This window comes from Pinus tabuliformis, chromosome 1_2, assembly GCF_031772625.1.
Source record: "Pinus tabuliformis cultivar Carrire ecotype Pingquan chromosome 1_2, CPIR1, whole genome shotgun sequence".
In the NCBI taxonomy this organism is placed as follows: Eukaryota; Viridiplantae; Streptophyta; class Pinopsida; order Pinales; family Pinaceae; genus Pinus; species Pinus tabuliformis.
Window position 1 is genome coordinate 812,985,529 of NC_142298.1, and position 20,212 is coordinate 813,005,740.

The following is a 20,212-nucleotide window of genomic DNA, read 5'->3' on the forward strand; positions in this document are numbered from 1 at the left end:
CTTCATCATCTTCAGATCCCAGGATCGATAAAATGACTAAGATGATAGAGTCATTAGCCTCTAAAATATCCAAATTAAAAGTTGAGCAGCACTCTGGGAAAGGAATAGTTCCTAACACCTTTTCTCCTCGAAATCCAAATCCATATAGAAAAGCAAATGAGTAGTTGCAGATTTTGCAAAGAAGAAAAGATGCCAATGAAGAACAAAGGGTGAAGACACCTTCCCAGAACGTAGTCATGGAAGAAAAACAGTTTGATGAAGATGATGAGATCCATTGTATGGAAGACAAAGGCAGTGCCCCTTTTTTTACCTTAGCTGCCTATGAAAAGTCATTATTCAATGACGAGATCAGCCAATAGTGGGACGGTGAAGCTGTTCTACAAACTGAGGATCAACATAGATATAATCTGAGGTTAAAGATGAATAATGCCAAGGAAACTCTTGTTCAAAGAGCTGATGTCCCTGTAGTACAACAAGCTAAAATCCAAAAGTGACAAGTAATCGATCTTATCATCCTTAAAGATCTAGCCCATGAGGTAAGAGGCCCTGACAAGTCTCCTTTTCCTTTCAGTTTTGAATTAGAAATCCAGAAGCTAAGAATACCTATGCCTCTGATTGAACTAGTGAAGAATGAGTCCTTCAAAAGATACATCCTCGAGGCCCTTGAGCCTAAAGCCATCCAAGCCTCCACTGAATATGTAAATCTACAAGGTGACCAACCATATGTTATTCTTAGCCCAATGATTGAAAATTGTGAAGACGGCTCCCCATCATTCTATGTCTGAATATTCATGATAAAATCATTCACAACTGCCTTTTAGACACTGGAGCCAGCCATAATCTAATGCCTAAGGCTGTCATGGATAAGCTAGGTCTTGACATTACTAAGCCTTATCATGACCTATTTTCTTTTGACTCTAGAAAAGTGAAATGTCTGGGATTAATCAAGGACCTAGCCATCACTTTGTCTCAGCCACCCATGAAGAGCATGATGATGGATATTGTGGTAGTAGATGTACCCCACAAGTTTGGTATGTTACTTTCCAGAGATTGGATCGAGAGATTAGGTGGAATATTGCAAAATGATATGTCCTATACTACTATCCCAGTTTTTGGAGGTGAAAAAAGGAGGTTGTACAGAGAGGCTCAGTTGGCTTATATCATCAGTGATGAGAATAATCCCACTACTCATCCCATCTATGCTGTCGACACTAATTTTGGAGCTTGCTTTCTTCAGATTGAAGAATCTCAGTTGGCCTCCACGCAGCTTAAGAAACCAGTTTGCAAGATCACAAAGGAAGAAGGCTCACAAATTTGGGACACGTTTTTTGATGGAGCTTGCTATAAGGAAGCTGCAGGGGTAGGTGTAGTCCTTATGTTCCCCACATAGGATTGCATTCATTTATCCTTCATATTAATTTTTTGGTCAACAAAACTTTCGAAGAAAAGCATCCAAGGCTGAAAGCTTACAAAGATGAGGTGAAATATAGACCATCTCTTCCTAACAATGTCAAATACTGGAAAGTTTTTGAAGAGGATGATCAAATTAATAGGTTTTTCAAGTCTTTGATGAATTTGTTGAAATTCATTAGAAGATGATCAAAGAAACCTTTGAATGGGACAATTTTTAGTTTGGTGACTACGTTCTCAAATGGGAAGGTGTTTTTCGTAGCCCAATAAATGGGCGGTTCTTCAAACTTTATTTCATTTAAGGCTTTAATGCCTTGGTATTGTAAATACGTTTTTTCCAGTTTTTATTTCATTGCAAAATAGACTTCATGCCTAATGGAACACTAGGAGGAAGATTTTATTTTGTTTTTTACAGGAAAGGCATTGTTCTATGATTCTTGAAACCTCACAGGGAGGCTTTCATCCCCAGAAGGAGCCAGTGTTAGCCTTGTGGAAAAATGGTCCAAAAATGGATCCAAATATGCTCTTTAACACTCCCAAAGTCTTCAAAATTTGCCTAAGGATCATGCAAAAATCACAACAATCGCATGCCAAGATCACTTGGAAGGGCAGAAAAACACTATCGGGAGGCTAAAACCCAAGAAAACAGTGAAAAACCATGTATCAGAGGCATAGATAATGCAATGCACTTCAGCCATTAGATCTGGCCGATCAACGGCCCAGATCTAAGTGGAAAATCACAATCAGCGGAGGCAAGTAGGCGGAGTAAGCGTGGACCGATGGAACTTGCGATTAGAAATCAACGATGCAATATGGACCATCAATCAAGCACGTAGATCAACGGCCCACATCGCATCACAAGATCGCTATTGGAGAAATACAAAGAGCGCACTAACAGTGGCCCTGGGCATGAGCGATATGCGATTGCGATCAGATCGCATCGCTATATCACAAAGCAGTAGCACCAAGGTGCGGGGCCTATATATAGGCATTTGTGCGATTGGATGATGTGGACCCGACAGTATTCTAAATATTATTTGATAATATTTGAGGTCTGCAAAAAGTCCAGTTTCAATGTATTTCCGCAGTTTTTTACATATTTTTAAAATATAAAGGGAAGCTTGGATTTGTGGAAATATATAATATTTTCAGGTCTGCCATAAGCCATTTTTCATGTATTTTCAGTGTTTTTCATGTGTTTTAGAATACAAAGAAAATACATAGGGACAGGTCATCTGTGACATGTGATAGTGACCCTTTGGGCTGACTCGATAGAGGGATAGGCCATGATTAAGGACATTTGAAGTCCGGAGGAACAGAGATAGGTGGGATTTTTTACAGTGTAGCAGAAGTTTTTATGTTAAACAGAAAACAGTCATTATTCGCATTTTAAAGGGATCACAAAGGCCCAAAGACCCATTCCACCACATAACAGAGGCCGGGAGGCAGCTACTAGCAGATAGAGGGTGGAAAGGGAAAAATCCCAGCGCGATGTAGCCGAATCAAATGAAAACATCATGGGGCATCAACAGTGCTGAGCCAAACAAACAGAACGATTGTGGATCGTCTCTGGCATGAGAGAGCTCCCTGCTAACATAGCAAAATACCCGAATGTGGTTACTATTCTGTCAGAAGAAGAAACCTTCGAGCCGATGCTTGCCTAGTCAAGGCATCAAACAATTAAAGGACGGAGAGGATAGATTAAGACACTCTGAGCCTTTGAGAGCTCTGGAGCATTGTAAAAGGCCTATAAATGACTGAGAGTTAAATGTAATAAGGGTTCAACTTCTCGAGACTGTAGCTACTATGTTCCTTGCAGCTTCTCATCTTCATTCTAGTAATACAAGCTTCTTTTGCTATTACATGTTCAATATCCATTTCTCTTCTATTCTAAGTTTGGACTTGGATAGTTAATTCATGATTTCTTCTGTGTCTAATGCCAGATAACTGTCATCTTATCTCTGCATTGATAAATTGGATTTTCAATTGAATAGGTTGTTCATGTTTCTTCTATGTCTAATGCCAGATAACTGTCATCTTATCTCTGCATTGATAAATTAGATTTTCAAGCTTCTTTTACTGCCTATAGCTAGCCATTCATATGTGTTTATATATGCATTTGCCGGTACAATCATTATTCTCCATCTATCCATTGAATCTACAAACTATTGAGAATTAGTGGTCTAAAGCCTTGTCAAACTGAGGGTGTTCATGCATGTCTGCAGTGAAAGCAGAGTTGAAACGGTTATCTGGCTTGATTCAAACCATCCTCCATTCCAATAGTTCAGATAACAATATTGAAGATTATATGTTACCAGGCATCTTTGAGCTGCAACCTAGGAGAGTTTCCTGGAGTGATAACAGGGCCATCTTAATCGAGCTTAGAAATCTTCTGTCAAACTCTTATTTTCTCATGGTTTTCACAAAATGGCTTGAGTAAACCACAACTTGGGGTTTTAATAAGAAATAGGGCTCAATCAACCCATAATGCTCGATCGAGCCATAGAACTCAATCGAACCATATAGCTCAATTGAGCCCTAACTCTCGATCAAGCCTCTAACTCGAGTTAGAAAAAAAATCGATCGAGGTTTTCTTTAAACACTTGATCGAGCTATTTGTAAGCCCTTAAGCAGCTAGATCGAGCACTTAAAATTGCTCGATCGAGCATCATTTTTTCACCAAAATGCACCCTCGTTTTGCCAAAAGGTGTAACCCAACTCCCTGCACTCACCCTATTGTCACTACAACTATTTTGTGTTATAGTATTTATCATTATTTGATAACTTTTTACACCTTAAAATTTACGTTTAGTACTGCATGCTTTTCATTCATAAGATATGTTTCTTTTTCCATGTTTTTAGATGCATGAAGTCTACTAAAATATTTTGTACCTAGCTCCATGTGTTATTTCATGTTTTCTTGTGCAATGCAATTTTTTTGCATTGTCCTATTCTTCTATAAAATTTTCAAAACCTATGATTAGTAAAACAACATCAGAAATCACTTTACCTCCATACATATTTTATTTATGCATATACTTTACCTTTTCACATGCCTTGATTTTGTAGAGTGTTTAACTACATGCATCCTTCTATCGCACGAAAGCATTCAAAATATTTATGAGTGGAATCTATAAATTTTAATAAGTCCTTCCAATTAAATAATTGATCTTAATTTAAAATGGATTTACTGCTTTTGGCTCTATGCTTGCATTGCATGCATTTAAGTCATCATACATTTTGATTTCTTCCAATATATAAAATATTTCAACTTATTAATGCTTCTCAAATATTGCAAAAGTAGTCAAATTGTATTTACCCTTTTACTTCTACATGTGCTTTATATTGGCATATGGTTTATTTCTTCATAGATTTTTCCTTTATGCATGCCTTGCTTTCGCATAGTCTTTAATTTTGTACATTCTCTACCTCACAACACTTCCCCTTCTACACACATTCCCAATTCTACATGTACATACCCATTTCCATCTCTGCACACTTCTTCGATACATCTCCACTTTGCACAACACTTCCTCTACACAAGCGCTACTCCACACAATTGTTTTCCTGCATTTGTCCTTTCTTATGTTCTTTCCTACTCAATGTTATTGATTTCTTCTATGTCACCTATTGGCATTACAAAGATTTCATAATATAATATTTATCATTGCTTGATCGTTTTTTGTACCTTAAAAATTATATTTAGTACTCCATGCTTTTTATCCATATGCTATGTTTCTCTTTTACTTGTGCAATGTAATTTTTTTGCATTGACTTATTCTTTTATCAAATTTTCAAACCCTTGTGGTATAAAGTGAGCCACTAGCTCCTTTGCAACTATTTCCATTGTTCCATCTACACATCTTACTTTTCTCAACTCATATTTCATTATTCCATGATTCCCACTTATTTTTTTATGTTTGAAATGTAATATAAAGTGAGTGTAAACATGTAACTATTTTTCTATTTATATTCATATCATTGAAATGTAATGGAAAGTGATTATAAATGAATAAATAATTTTCAGCTAATATTTCTATGTTTGAAATATAATGGAAAATTGATTCATTTTATTCATTTATATTTTTTTATCATTTTTATTCATCTACAAGATTTTTATTTTCTTGTGACATACACTAGCCCCAAACAACCAACATTTAATAACTATTAAAAAAAATAAAAAATAAAAATTACTATGCTCCTAAACACTACATAAACCTCTAACCATATGGAATTAATAATATCATTACAGAGTTTTGTTTCATCATTATTACATGAACCTTCAAATTCATTGTGCTACAATCTTGCTTTTAAATACACCTGTATATACTTATAGACTGAAGCTTTGGTGTTATTATTATTTTTTTCAAACAATAAAAAAGTTTTGGTCTTTTACCTATAAAATTAAATACCAAATCTTATCCATGGAAATGGTATGTATACATATTATGTTGGTTGCCTTTGATGATGATATCTATATATAATTTAATGTACAAGAGTTGAGGTAACAAATTTCCTTTCCAGGCTCCAGAGTTGATCCAGGTGGATATTGGTGGCCACCCACTAATTCCATTTGGATCCCCACCAATGCTTCTTTTAGTTTTTCAATTTCCTTAATTATAACACAGTTTACTATTTTTAGCATCCCCACGAGTGCTTCTTTCATTTTTTCAGTTTCCTTAATTATAGCACAGTTTACTATTTTTAGCAGTTTTTCGGGTCCTAAACTTCCAAAGCCGTTTCGAGGCCCTAAACGATTTTTTTTGGGAAATCTACTGCCAGCAATTTTCTATCTAAAATCATCTTTTTTGTCATAGTCCTCGGAGAGATCTTTCCAATGGGCTATCATGCGTGTCAAACGGAGATAATATGATCAATTCGCGACCCGGAGAAGTTGGCTGTCCAACTCACCCCAACGGGGCCCACAAACTCTTGGTGTTACATCTCCGCAGGTTAGGGTTTTGGTTGTTTAGGGTTTTCTCTTATTGTTCAATAATAAAAAGGCCCTTGAGCCTCATTGTAAGATAGTTCAGAGGCATGTAGCCGCCACATATCTTCTCAGAGATAAGCTACCATCGCCCTAGCTGGTTTATTTCCATTCCTGTTTGTAAGCATATTTCAGTATTTTACATTAATGAAATGAAGTATTATTTCTACTGCACCTCTGTGTTTATGGTTATCTCTATAATTTGTTGCATTCCTATTTAAATCCGGATCAATGGTATCAGAGCGGTCTACTTTTCTTCTCTGTTTTTCTTTGCATGTCCCTAACGAGGTCGGGATATAGAGAGTTAGGGCTTGAACTGGTCGAACCTTTGCAAGACCAGCCTCGCAAATCCCGACGGCCTCCCATGGCAGATGAAAAGAAAGATGAGGGGGCAGGAGATCCTATCAAAATCTTGCTCAAAGAAGCCCTCGAGCGATAAAGGAACACGATGATGGAAAACTTTGCCGAGATCCTTCAGCGGCTACCCGAGGGCGATGCATCGGCTTCCAACAACAACTCTAGAAATGTCACACCATTTAAGGTACAAGTTAATTTTGAGATCCCCATATTCGACGATCAGATAGATGCAAATGCTGTCGATAAATGGTGAAATGTACTAGAGGGTTATTTTTCTGTTCATGATTTTTCCAGTCGGGAAAAGATCATTTTCGCTCTTCTTAAAGCAGCCCCCCATGTCAAGGATTGGTGGGAAACCTATTGCAAGCAGAAGGATGAAAGTACAGGCTCACTATTTTCGGTCACACTGACTTGGAATTCATTCTGGGATGCCATCAAGGAGCAGTACTACCCTGTCAGAAGCTATGAGGATCAATACATAAAGTGGACCACGCTACAGCAGGGAAGGGACCAAGAAATACTAGAGTTTACCAATATTTTCGATACCCTTCGCACAAAGTTGGGTATCAAGGATACAGAGCAGCATTTGGTACTCAAATACCATGGCTTCCTACACAATTACATCCAGGAAGAAATAGAATTCCTGAACATCTCCTCGCTTGGAACGACATACCGATATGCTGTCAAGGTTAAGCAAAAGTTTAAACTGAAGAAGCGAGACTTTGGTTCTACGAATCTGAAATAAGGGAAAGGTGCCCCCAAACCATAGAACAAAGGATAAAGCCAAGGCAGGGCGGCCCAAGACAACTCGCCAAAGTTGCAAGCAAAGAACAGAACCGTGAAGCTGAAAAAGGACACAAGAAAGTGGTGTGATTTCCATAAGAGCTCCACTCACAACACAAGTGAGTGTCGGGCCAAGCAGTCACTGGTGGCCAAGCTAAAGTTTTTAGAATCAGATGCATGTTCTAACTCTGAATCAGAACCCGATAAGGGGAATGACAAAGGGAAGCAGATTATCGATGCAGAGCCCAATGCCACCATTGCCACCACGAAGATCCAGAAGGAGGAACCCGAAGATCTAGAGGAGGAGGAGCGTCTCTTCCACTCCTAGATGTGGGGAAAGGGCTCCCCGCTACAATTCATTGTCGACAGTGGGAGCCAAAAGAACCTTATTTCAGCAGAGGTCATGAAGCAGTTGGGCTTACTGACCATAGCACATCTACAACCATACACCATCGGGTGGCTGCACCAAGGATGGGATCTTCACGTGAGCCAATAGTGTCGCCTTCCATACAACATCAAGCCCTTCACGGATGAGGTATTATGTGACATTGCTCCCCTTGAAGATTGTGATGTGTTATTATGACAACCATACTTGTGGAATCAACATGTTGTGTATGAATCAAGGCCCCGTGTTGTTATTGTTACTTTGGAAAATAAGTTGTACAGGATACGAGAGGTAGCGCCGCCTACCACCATCTCTTTGGTTACTGCAAAACAATGCAGTAAGCTGATTTCCAAAACCAGGAAATTTGTTTTCCAAATGATACGCCCTCAAGAAAATAAGAAAACGATGGCCACGACCTCTAGACACGGCCCCTCCACACGACAACTACAGATGGACAAGATCGTGGAGGAATACGAGGACATATTCACCTCCCCCACAGGGGTTCCTCTACACTGTCAGGTTAAGCACTCCATTGATCTGACCCCTGGTGCGCCACTACCCAAAGGTCCAATCTATTGGCGCTCCATTCTGGAGAACAATGAAATCAAGAGGCAGATTCAAGAGTTGCTACAAAAAGGTCACATCCATCCAAGTTCATTGCCCTATGGGAGACTGATCATGTTCGTACAGAAGAAGGATGGGACTTGGAGACTTTGTATTGACTATCAGGGGCTGAACAAGATCACTGTCTATAATAGGTACCCAATATCACAGATTAATGACCTCCTGGACCAACTAAAGGGGGCAAAATATTTCAGCAAGATCGATTTTAAGTCAGGATATCACCAGGTACCAATCGAACCCTTTGATGTGTGGAAGACTGCGTTCAAAGCCAAGGAGGGCCCTTTCAAATGGTTGGTTATGCCTTTCGGATTGACGAAAGCTCCTGCAACCTTCATGAGGCTAATGGATGACATCTTGTAGCCATTCACCAACTCATTTGTAGTGGTATACTTGGATGACATCTTGATCTTTAGCCAGAGTTGGGAAGAGCACCTCCACCACATCCGACAGGTTCTTCAAACACTGCAGCAACACAAGTTATGTGCCAATTTGGAGAAATGCACTTTTGGCATGGCCCAGGTTCAGTATCTGGGATACATTACTGATGAAAAAGGGGTGTATGTGGATCCAGCCAAGATCCAAGTCATTTGGGATTGGCCATCTCCAACCACTCTGACAAAGCTTCATAGTTTTCTAAGCCTTGCCAACTTCTACCGCAGGTTTGTGTTGGGATTTTCTCATATCACTTGGCCCTCGAGTCAAGTGACCAAGGGAGGAGCAAAAGCAAAATTCTTTTGGTCCAAATCTCAACAAAAGGAATTCACAGATTTGAAAATTAATCTCTACTTGGCACCAGTTCTTAGATTACCAGACTTGCAACAACCGTTTGAGGTCGAGACAGATGCCTTTGACTATGCTATTGGGGAAGTCCTTACTCAACACGGGCATCCAGTGGCATATCACAGTGAGACATTTTCAAACATAGTCCGAAATTATCCCACTTATGACAAAGAGATGTATTCCATTGTGCAGGCCTACCGACAATGGAAGCATTACATTTTGGGGAAGGAAACGGTCATCCACACAGACCACCAACCCCTACAGTTCATACAGACCCAAGGGAAATTGCAGAATGATCACCATCAGAAGTGCTCCAAATACCTGCAACAGTTTCATTTGAATATCAAGTATAAGAAAGGCAACACCAATAATGTTTCAGATTGCCTCTTTCGACCACCGATCATGGTGTTAATCGCCATGCTCAACTCTTGTGGGCACAAGACTTTTGATTGGCCCCTGCTCTGCAAAAATGACTCGGAATTCGGCCACACATACCAGACACTCTTGGAGGGTCAGCATGTTCCAGATTTTCACCTCAAGGATGATCTATTATGCCACCTCGGTCACCTTTTTGTTCCTTCAAGCGAGCGTGCCAAGATGATTTGGGAATCACACTACAGTAGGGCTGTTGGGCATTTCAGGGTCGAAAAAATGGTGGCAGTATTGCAAAAGTATTTCTATTGGTCGAATCTTCGATAGGATGTCAGGAAGTACATCAGATCATGCACTGCCTGCACCTTTGCCAAACCAACCATCAAGAAGAAAGGCCTCTATACCCCGCTGCCTATCCCTAGCTGACCTTGGGAATCCATCTCCATGGATTACATGTCAGGCCTTCCTTCCACTAATCATGGAAATGACTGTGTTTTTTTGGTCGTCAACAGGTTCTCGAAGATGGCCATTATGGCGGCCTACAAGAAGAATATCACAGTAGAAGCCACTACTAAAGTCTTCTTTGAATGAGTGTGGGTACACTTTGGGATCACACAGTCTATCATCTCAGGTCGGGACAGTAGTTTCCTTAGTACATTTTGGTCCAATCTCTGGTCGACGTTGGAAACCAAACTCACTAAGTCCACAGTCTTCCATCCTCAAACTGATGGCCAGACAGAGGTCGTCAACAGGATGATTGTACACCTTCTGCACATGTACAACTCAAAGCATCCACACACATCGGACGAAAGCCTCCCCTATGTTCAGCACAGCTACAACTGGCTCTCCACAGCTCGACTGGCCACAGCCCCTTTCAGGTGGGCTTGGGATTCTAGCCACTGTTGGGTCCCTAAAATACTAGTGATTACCCCATTACTATTGTAGTTATACCCCTTAATATTGTTGTGCCCCTATTAGCCCCATATTTTTATTATTGTGCCCCATAGAATCCCTCTATTGTTATTTTTGTGGCTTTATATTATTATTGTTAGGTCGGCTGGATTATATTGTAACTCCTTAGACTCCTATATATAGAAAGGAGGTTTTTTCATTTTTATCATCCAAGAATTTTTCATTAAAAGGAGGTTTCCCCCTATAAGAGGCTGAATTGTAAGGCGTTCATCTATCTTTTCTTGAGCTGGTTTATAACATTTGGTATCAGAGCTTTGGATTCTAGGGTTTCGCTGCTCCAAACAGGTCCTCATGGAATTTTCACTATAGCCCTTTTTCTGTGGTGTTTCAGAAGTCATAAAACTAACCCATTTGAGAAGAATTCGCGCTGAATCTCGGATCCCGATTTCAGATCTTTTCGCGCTATATTTTTGGAGATATGATCTAAGGAAGTTTATCTTTTTGCAGACTCCTGAATTACATTCCAAACAGGTGACCTGGGGAAAATCATCATAACTTTTTCTCTGAGCATCAGATTGAATTTTTGTAAGAAGGTACAAAAAGAGGATGGACTGTAGCTTCTTGTATGCATTTTTCAGATCCAAAGGTCAAAACAGTGACTTGTGGCATGTCGTACAATTTCGCTCTACTAAACTAGTCTATAATCAAGTCACTGTGGGAGATTTCGCATAACTCTTCCTTGGAGAATCCAATTTGGGTCAGACTGGTGGCATTGGAAAGAGGACACAGAGGGCTACTGTAGGTAAAAAATTCAAAACTAGATGATCGAAGAATACAGAGATACATCAAAGGCAATATCGAGCTCCTACAAGGTGAAAAAAGGTGTGTAGATTTTCTTAAATTTTTGCTTAAGCTTGGTTTGAAAATTTATTTGAAGGAATTCAAAGGGCATAATAGAGATTTATTATCGTTAAATGATACCCCGAGGAAAGAAAATGCAAACACCTAGTAAGGAACCTGAAAGCTCTAGCATGACTCATGAAGAAGAAGAAGAAATGCTATATGATATATCAAAATTACAAGAACAAGTGCAACAAGTGTCACATGCACAAAAAGCAACATAATCTAAGATGGATGGTTTAAGGAATGATGTAGAAGCTAAGGTGGATGGTTTAAAGAAAGGCATAGAAGCTAATATGGATTGCATGGAAGCTAAGGTGAATGGCATGGACACCAAAATTGATGGCATGGATGATAAGATGGAAGAATTGAAGATAAATATGAATAAGTTGCTACAAGAAATGGTCACTAAGGGTGAAAGGGTACTAAAGGAAACTCATTATGAGAGCAAAAGAAATGTTAATCATGAGTCCATAGACTCTAATGTTGGATCAAAGACTCACCATGTTCCAAAAATTGATATGAGGAAGTTTGACGGCAGGGATCCCGCCACATGGATATTACAGATAGAGCAATTCTTCGATCTCAATAATGTGCAAAACACACAAAAGGTATGTATGGAAACTTTATATTTGGAACCAAATTAGTTTGTATGGTATCAATGGCTTTGCTCTCGTAAACAATTTATCACTTGGGCAATTTTTACGGAAGAATTGATAGCACATTATGAGGATACAAAAAGCAACACCTTTTTTAGCCAATTGATAAGTCTCAAACAAAAGGGTTCAATAATGGAGCACATTGAGGAGTTCCAAAAATTGAACATAAGGGTAAAAGATATTCCAGAGGAGCATAGGATTGATGTGTTCATAGGTTCTTTAAAGGATAATATCCAACATGATGTTCGGCTTTGGGAACCTGATTCATTAGAGAAGGCATTCAGGTTAGCAAGAAAAATGGAAAGAAAAATTATGGCAACCAGGAAGCATACCACTCACAACTATAAAGACAGAAGTTTTGTTGCCCCTAGTCTTCCACAACCTACAAGGTTGACACCACAACAATTGGAAGAAAAAAGAGCAAAAGGGCTTTGTTACAATTGTGATAGCAAATACACTAAAGGTCATAAGTGTGCTAAGAAGAAATTATTCTACATAGATTGTGAAGAGGAAAAAGAAAAGGAGAAAGAAAGGTCAAAAGAAGAGGATATACTCCAGGAACAAAGCCTATATGAAGAACAAATAAATCCGACTATATCTTGTAATGCATTGGCGGGAATTACTACTCCTTAAACCATCAAGATAGAAGGACAAATCAAGAAGAAAAAGGTAATAGTGTTGATTGATTCAGGAAGCACCCACAATTTTATTCATTGTAAGGTAGCAAAATAATTGAATTGCTTCCTATATCCAGCACCAGAGTGTCAAGTGATGATTTCAAATGGAGGAACAATAATTTTCTCTGGAAAGTGCCATAATATCAAGCTATCCATGGGAGAATATGTATTGACTAGCCCAATGCTTTCCATTCCAATGGGAGGTGCTGATGTTGTACTAGGAGTCCAATGGCTACAATCCTTGGGTACAATAGCTTTTAATTTTCAAGAACTTTTCATCAAATTTTCTACAGAAGGAAAGGAAGTTGAATTAAGGGGTATTGCAGGGAAACCAGGAAAGATAAATAGCTCTAATGGTATGAAAAAACTTCTAAAAAAGGAGCAAAGAGGTGTAATTGCACAATTATGTTCGCTAGATGTTTCCGCATCGGAATCATCTATTTCTCGAGATCTCCAAAAAGTCTTGGACAATCATTCCAAGGTATTTGAGACTCCCAAAGGTCTCCCAACTATGCGTAAGCATGATCATTCTATTCATCTAATTCCAAGAAGTGTTCCTCCAAACATCAAGACGTACAAATATCCCTATGTCCAAAAGAGTGAAATTGAACGTATGGTTGCAGAAATGCTAGAGGCTGGTATAATTCAATCGAGTCAAAGTTCTTTCTCTGCTCTAGTAGTATTGGTGCACAAGAAGGATGGATCATGGCGCATGTGTCCGGATTATAGGGAGCTCAACAAGCTCAATATTAAAGATAAGTTCCCCATTCCTGTCATTGATGAATTATTGGATGAATTGCATGGATCAATTTACTTCACCAAGTTGGATCTTCGTTCAGGATATCATCAAATCAGAATGAAGACTAAAGACATTCCAAAAACAACATTTAGAAATCATGAGGGTCATTATGAATTTTTGGTCATGCCTTTTGGCCTTACCAATGCACCTTCAACATTTCAAGGTTTGATGAATTCAATTTTCAAACCATTCCTTAGAAAATTTGTGTTAGTATTTTTTGATGATATACTAATCTACAGCAAGTCTTGGAAGGATCATGTTGAACATGTTGACAGGGTCCTACAACTATTGGAGGAGAAACAATTATATGAAAAAAGATCCAAATGTTTCTTCGGAGTCCAGGAGGTGGACTATCTGGGTCATATTGTATCTCATGAAGCAGTTAAGGTAGACCCTAGCAAAATTAAAGCCATTAAGGAATGGAAAATCCCCACATCCATAAAGCATCTGTGAGGATTTCTCGGGTTGATAGGGTATTATTGCAAGTTTGTTAAGAATTATGGGAGAATAGTAGCACCTCTAACAACATTATTGAAGAAAGATGCGTTTTCATGGACTCTAGAAGCAACAAAAGCCTTTGAAAATCTTAAAGAGGCAATGTGCCAAGCACCAGTCTTAGCTACACTGGACTTCACAAAAACCTTTATTGTGGAATGTGATGCTTCATGAAATGGAATTGGTGTTGTTCTAATGCAAGATGAAAGACCCATTGCTTTTGAAAGTCATCCAATCAAGGGAAAGTTTTTAAGCAAAGCTATTTATGAGAGGGAAATGTTGGCAATACTCCATGCACTTAAGAAATGGCGACCCTACCTAATGGGAAGACACTTCAAGGTAAAAACGAATCATGATAGCGTTAAATACTTTTTACAACAAAGATTATCCTCTAAAGAGCAAAAAAAGTGGGTCACAAAGATGTTGGGTTATGACTTTGAAATCATCTACAAAAAAGGGAAGCAAAATGTGGTGGCACATGCACTCTCAAGAAAGGATGAGGATGTGGAAGCATTGTTGTGCACCATTTCTATTATCCAACCAGATTGGATAAATGAAGCAAGGGAGGAATGGAACAATGATGAAGAAGTTTGGGCACTTATTCGAAAGTTACAACAAGATTCCAGTATGTCTGATACATTTAGTTGGCAAAATGATTCGTTATGGTACAAATATCGCTTATACCTCTGTAAGAATTCCCAGCTAAAACACAAGATTCTTATGGAATTGCACACTTCTCCCTTAGGAGGGCACTCAGGATTTTTAAAAACTTACCACAGGGTTAAGAAGGAATTTTTTTGGGATGGCCTTAAATCAGATATTCAAAAGTTTGTGGCGGAGTGTTTGGTTTGCCAACAAAATAAAGTTGAAACAATTAAGACACAAGGTCTATTACAACCTTTATCCATTCTAGGCCAACGTTGGGAGGAGGTATCAATGGATTTTATCATAGGTTTACCCAAGTCTGAGGGAAAGAGTGTCATCATGGTGGTAGTTGACAGACTTACCAACTATGCACACTTTTGTGCATTATCACATCCATTTAAAGCCAGTACAGTTTCTACTGCATTTATGGAAACAATTCAAAAACTACATGGAAACCCAAAGATTATTGTAAGTGACAGAGATCCCATTTTCACTGGAAAGTTTTGGACAGAATTATTTTCTTGTCTTGGTACTCAGTTAGCTCATAGCTCATCCTATCATCCTCAATCTGATGGGCAAACTAAGATAGTAAACAAATATTTGAAAGGATATATTTGTTGCTTTGTATCTGATAAACAGACATAATGGGTAAAATGGTTGCCTCTGGCTGAATGGTGGTATAACACTTCCTTCCATACAACAACAAAAATGACCCCATTTATGGCACTTTATGGGTATCAACCACCATCCATCGCATCATATTTAAGAGAAAATTCTAAGGTTCAAGCAGTGGAACATCACATCGAACATCAACAACAAGTCCTCCAACTCTTAAAGGATAACCTCGTGTTGGCACAGAATAGAATGAAACAACAGGCAGATCAACATCACAGTGAAAGAAGTTTTGATGTGGGTGATTGGGTATTCCTACGGCTACAACCATATAAGCAAATGTCCCTCAAGCAAGCTAAGAAGGATAATAAATTATCACCAAAGTATTATGGCCCGTACAAGGTGTTGCAAAAGATTGGTACTATGGCATACAAATTGGTGCTTCCTGCAGCTTCTCGATTGCACCCTGTTTTCCATGTTTCATGTTTGAAGAAGGTTATAGATGACAAGCTCCCAGTTCAAACAATATTGCCAGAACTTGATGAGGAAGGAAGAATTATATTGGAACTGGAAGCAGTCACAGAAACAAGAACTCGACAGCTATGAAATCGATCAATTTCAGAGTATCTTATCAAGTGGAAGAACTTATCCACTAAAGATTCTACATGGGAGGATGAGAATTTTATGCAGAAGTATCCAGAACTACTCAAGCATTGAGGACAACACTTTTTTGAAGGAGAGGGGCATATTGGGTCCCTATAATACTAGTGATTACCCCATTACTATTGTAGTTATACCCCTTATTAATATTGTTGTGCCCCTATTATCTCCATATTGTTATTATTGTGCCCCATACAATCCCTCTATTGTTATTTTTGTGGCTTTATATTATTATTGTTAGGTCGGCTGGATTATATTGTGACTCCTTAGACTCCTATATATAGAAAGGAGGTTTTGTCATTTGTATCATCCAAGAATTGTTCATTTATGTAAGGTAAAGGAGGTTTCCCCCTCGAAGAGGCTGAATTCTAAGGCATTCATCTATCTTTTCTATCTTTTCTTGAGCTGGTTTCATAACAGCCACTATGTCCCATCGATGTGGCCATGCCATTTGCAGCTACTCACATAGATTTGTCTCATGTCCAATCTAAAAGGGATAAGGAAAATAGCTTCATTGAGCACATCCAACATATTCGCTTGTAGGTCCATGACATTCTCGAGAAATCAAATGCCAAGTACAAGCAGCGACATGATCAACATCGAGTGCCACACGAGTTTTAGGTGGGCAACAAAGTCTGGTTGCATTTGCAAAAGGAACGCCTTACTGGAGCCTATCGGAAACTCAAACCACTCCGATATGGTCCTTAAACCATTACCAAGGTTGTGGGAGACAATGCATTTGAGCTCAGCATTCCCCCATTCCTTGGCCTGCACCCAATGTTCAATGTGGACCACATTCGGCCATAATTTCCACCATTACTAGACACATCCGACATTGCAGAACAGCTCACACCCATAGAGTTAAATCCAGATTGCATGGAACAAGCTACAACTGATCGGATCATGGGCACACAGATCAAGCACACTCGCCAGTAGAATATCCAACTATATCGAGTTGTCAAAGTAGGCCAACTCCTTCACTAGGGCAAGTGGCTCACCAGGGACCAAGTTCAGCAGAAGTTCCCTCATCTAATGGAGGAACTCAATGCAATGGGGACCATTGCTTCCTAAGGGGAGAGGAATGATCCAGGTGGATATTGGTGGCCACCCACTAATTCCACTTGGATCCCCACCAATGCTTCTTTTAGTTTTTTAGTTTCCTTAATTATACCACAGTTTACTATTTTTAGGAGTTTTACGGGTCCTAAACTTTCGGAGCCGTTTTGAGGCCCTAAATGATGTTTTTTGGGAAATCTACTTGCCAACGATTTTATGTCTAAAATTATATTTTTTGTCATATTCCTTGGAGAGATATTTCAAACGAGTTATCATGCGTGTCAAACGGAGATAATATGACCAATTCACGACCCTGGGAAGTTGGCTGTCCAACTCACCCCAACAAGGCCCACAAACTCTTGATGTTACATATCCTCGAGTTAGGGTTTTGGTTGTTTAGGGTTTTCTCTTATTGTTCAATAATAAAAAGTCCCTTGAGCCTCATTGTAAGATAGTTTAAAGGCATGTAACTGCCACATCTCTTCTTAGAGATAAGCTACCATCGCCCTAGCTAGTTTATTTCCATTCCTGTTTGTAAGCATATTTCAGTATTTTACATTAATGAAATGAAGTATTATTTCTGTTGCATCTTTGTGTATGGTTATCTCTATAATTTGTTGTGTTCTTGTTTAAATCTAGATCAAGAGTTGAGACTCATTTTTTCGTTTGCTCTAGGGTTTGGACTTTCTGCAACCATGACCATAGCGAAAGAGGGTTTTGATTGTTGTAATTGTTTCCACCTATAGGTATCCTGATTGTACAATCCTACCTCTTGATACTTGAATAATTTATTTGTAACTCGTTGTAAATTATGCATTCACCCCAATTGTTACCCTGGCTAAATAGGTAACTCTGTCAGGTCTCAGATACTCGCTCCCCGGCAAAGGAGAGATTTTACCCAAAACATATTCTCAGGTAATATCTAACACAGTGCATACAATTAGGTAGCAGTGTCCGGTCGGACCTTGTTAAAGGAAGAATTGCATCACAAGTATTTTACCCACCAAACCTTAATTTCATAGGTGAATTTACATTTTTAGCTACCCTCATTTGGAATTCTGCTAATTGTGTTCTTATCTTGCCAGTAGGTTAGGTTTCATCCATAACCCTTCTTCTTCTTATTAATGTGGGGTCATGGCTACATGGCGCTTACTAATGAGTTTTATTCTATCATATACCAAGTTTGAATTACCCTAATTGCCATGATTGCTTTGCTCTCACAGTGAGTTTTGGGTTGTCATAAAGGTATCGACATGGTTTGAAAAATAATGGGTTCATGTAAACCAACTAGGGTAATGTTTATGACTATTTTTACTTGTGCTAAGGACCAAATGAATGGCTTAGCCTTGATGAATATTATATAGTTAGGCAATGTCATCGTTATTTTTTAGCAAGGAATTATGCATGTTGTTTTGTAAACGTTTAAGCTGAAGTAAAATTATATTTTTCTTTCAGTTCCAACTGTTAAGTCTTTCTGAGTCAATATAATTAACTCGAATGTTGTGTCTGAGCCTCTGTATAATTTTTTATATTAAATTTATTAATGTCAGTAAACAATGGTTGCCAGTTTACAGGCAAATTCCCTTGGTTATATATCCTCTTTGATGGCCTCCATAGGCTCATGCTTACTTGTTATTTAATGTGTAAAATAAAATCATCCTGATCTCTTTAACCCTAGCTGTCATCCCTCATAACCCTTGTTCAGGTTGTACAAACTTGTATGGCCGCAAAGAAAAATTCTGGAACGATGTCATTACTCTCCAGTTCATGATTTGCATTACTTAATTAGATCTTACACAATTTTTATTTATGGCATTCCTCTGTCGGCATCAAGAAGTGTTAGAAATTACCCTGTAACCCCATATGGGTTCTACATAGACTTTTGCAACTTCTCTTAGAATATGATTATTTCTTATCCAAACCTACATCCAACACCCTACAATGGGTTACTGCTTTTCTTGTGACTTCCTATGTATATACATTAGGTTCACACCACTCTGTTCCAGTTTATAACTATCTAATTTGCATATTTTCTTAACAATTCCTATTTGCAAACAACAGTTCAAGTTTGTGCAAAATATTAAACAGTAATAATAGCTTCCAAGCCAGTTTTTACAATTTTCTTCAACCAACTAAACAGTGACTTTCAATTCTAGTTTTACAATTTATTCAAACAAATAAATAGTGTTTTTCAATTCCAGATCCGCAATTTCTTCAAAGGAAATAAATAATGGTTTTCAATTCTAGATATACAATTTATTCAAAACAAATAAACAGTGGCTTTCAAGCCAACTACTCACAATAATTTTTGTTTAAAACAAAAGGGTAACCAAACCCTTAACTAGTTAAATACTTATCTTCTATTTAGACGACAAAGAGTTTAAGGACTAGGCCACGCCACCCTTCCAATGATAAACTAGCTATTACATCCAATTTTCTCCCCCCGATCTCCTCATGTTCCAGAGAAATCATTTTAGGCGGCAGTTTGAATTCACTGGCATGAGGACCTCCAGAGTTCATCTTTTCCTCTACTTAGTAAATTACTAATTCCACAATGGTAAAAGTAACTAATAAATATTTACAACACCTGGGGGTGTCACATCTCTCCCCCCTTGAGCAAAACACCATCCACGGTGTTTATCTTTCTGACTGGCCATGAAAATAACTGGGGATATGCCTCCTACATAAATTCTTTGTCTTCCCAAGTGGCTTCCTCCAGGCTAAAGTGCTTCCACTACACTTTAACTTGGATGATGTCTCTCTTCCGCAAAATTATTTCTCTCTGGTCGATTATATGCAGAGTTTCTACCAAAATCTCTCCATCTAGTTTGACCTACCACAATCACAACTTAGTCATTAATTTGAAATATATATAAAGAAGTTTATATTCACAATTTTCAGTATCCTTTTCCCTGTATATCCTACCAATTTATAATGTGTCTAGAATCATATACATACTTCTTTAAAAGAGAGACATGAAATACATTATGAACTTGAATGTGGCTAGGTAGTGCAAGCTAGTATGCAACTTGTCCTACCCTTTCTAGGATTTGAAAAGGTCCATAGAACCAGGGTGCTAGTTTTGAACAGTTTCCCCAT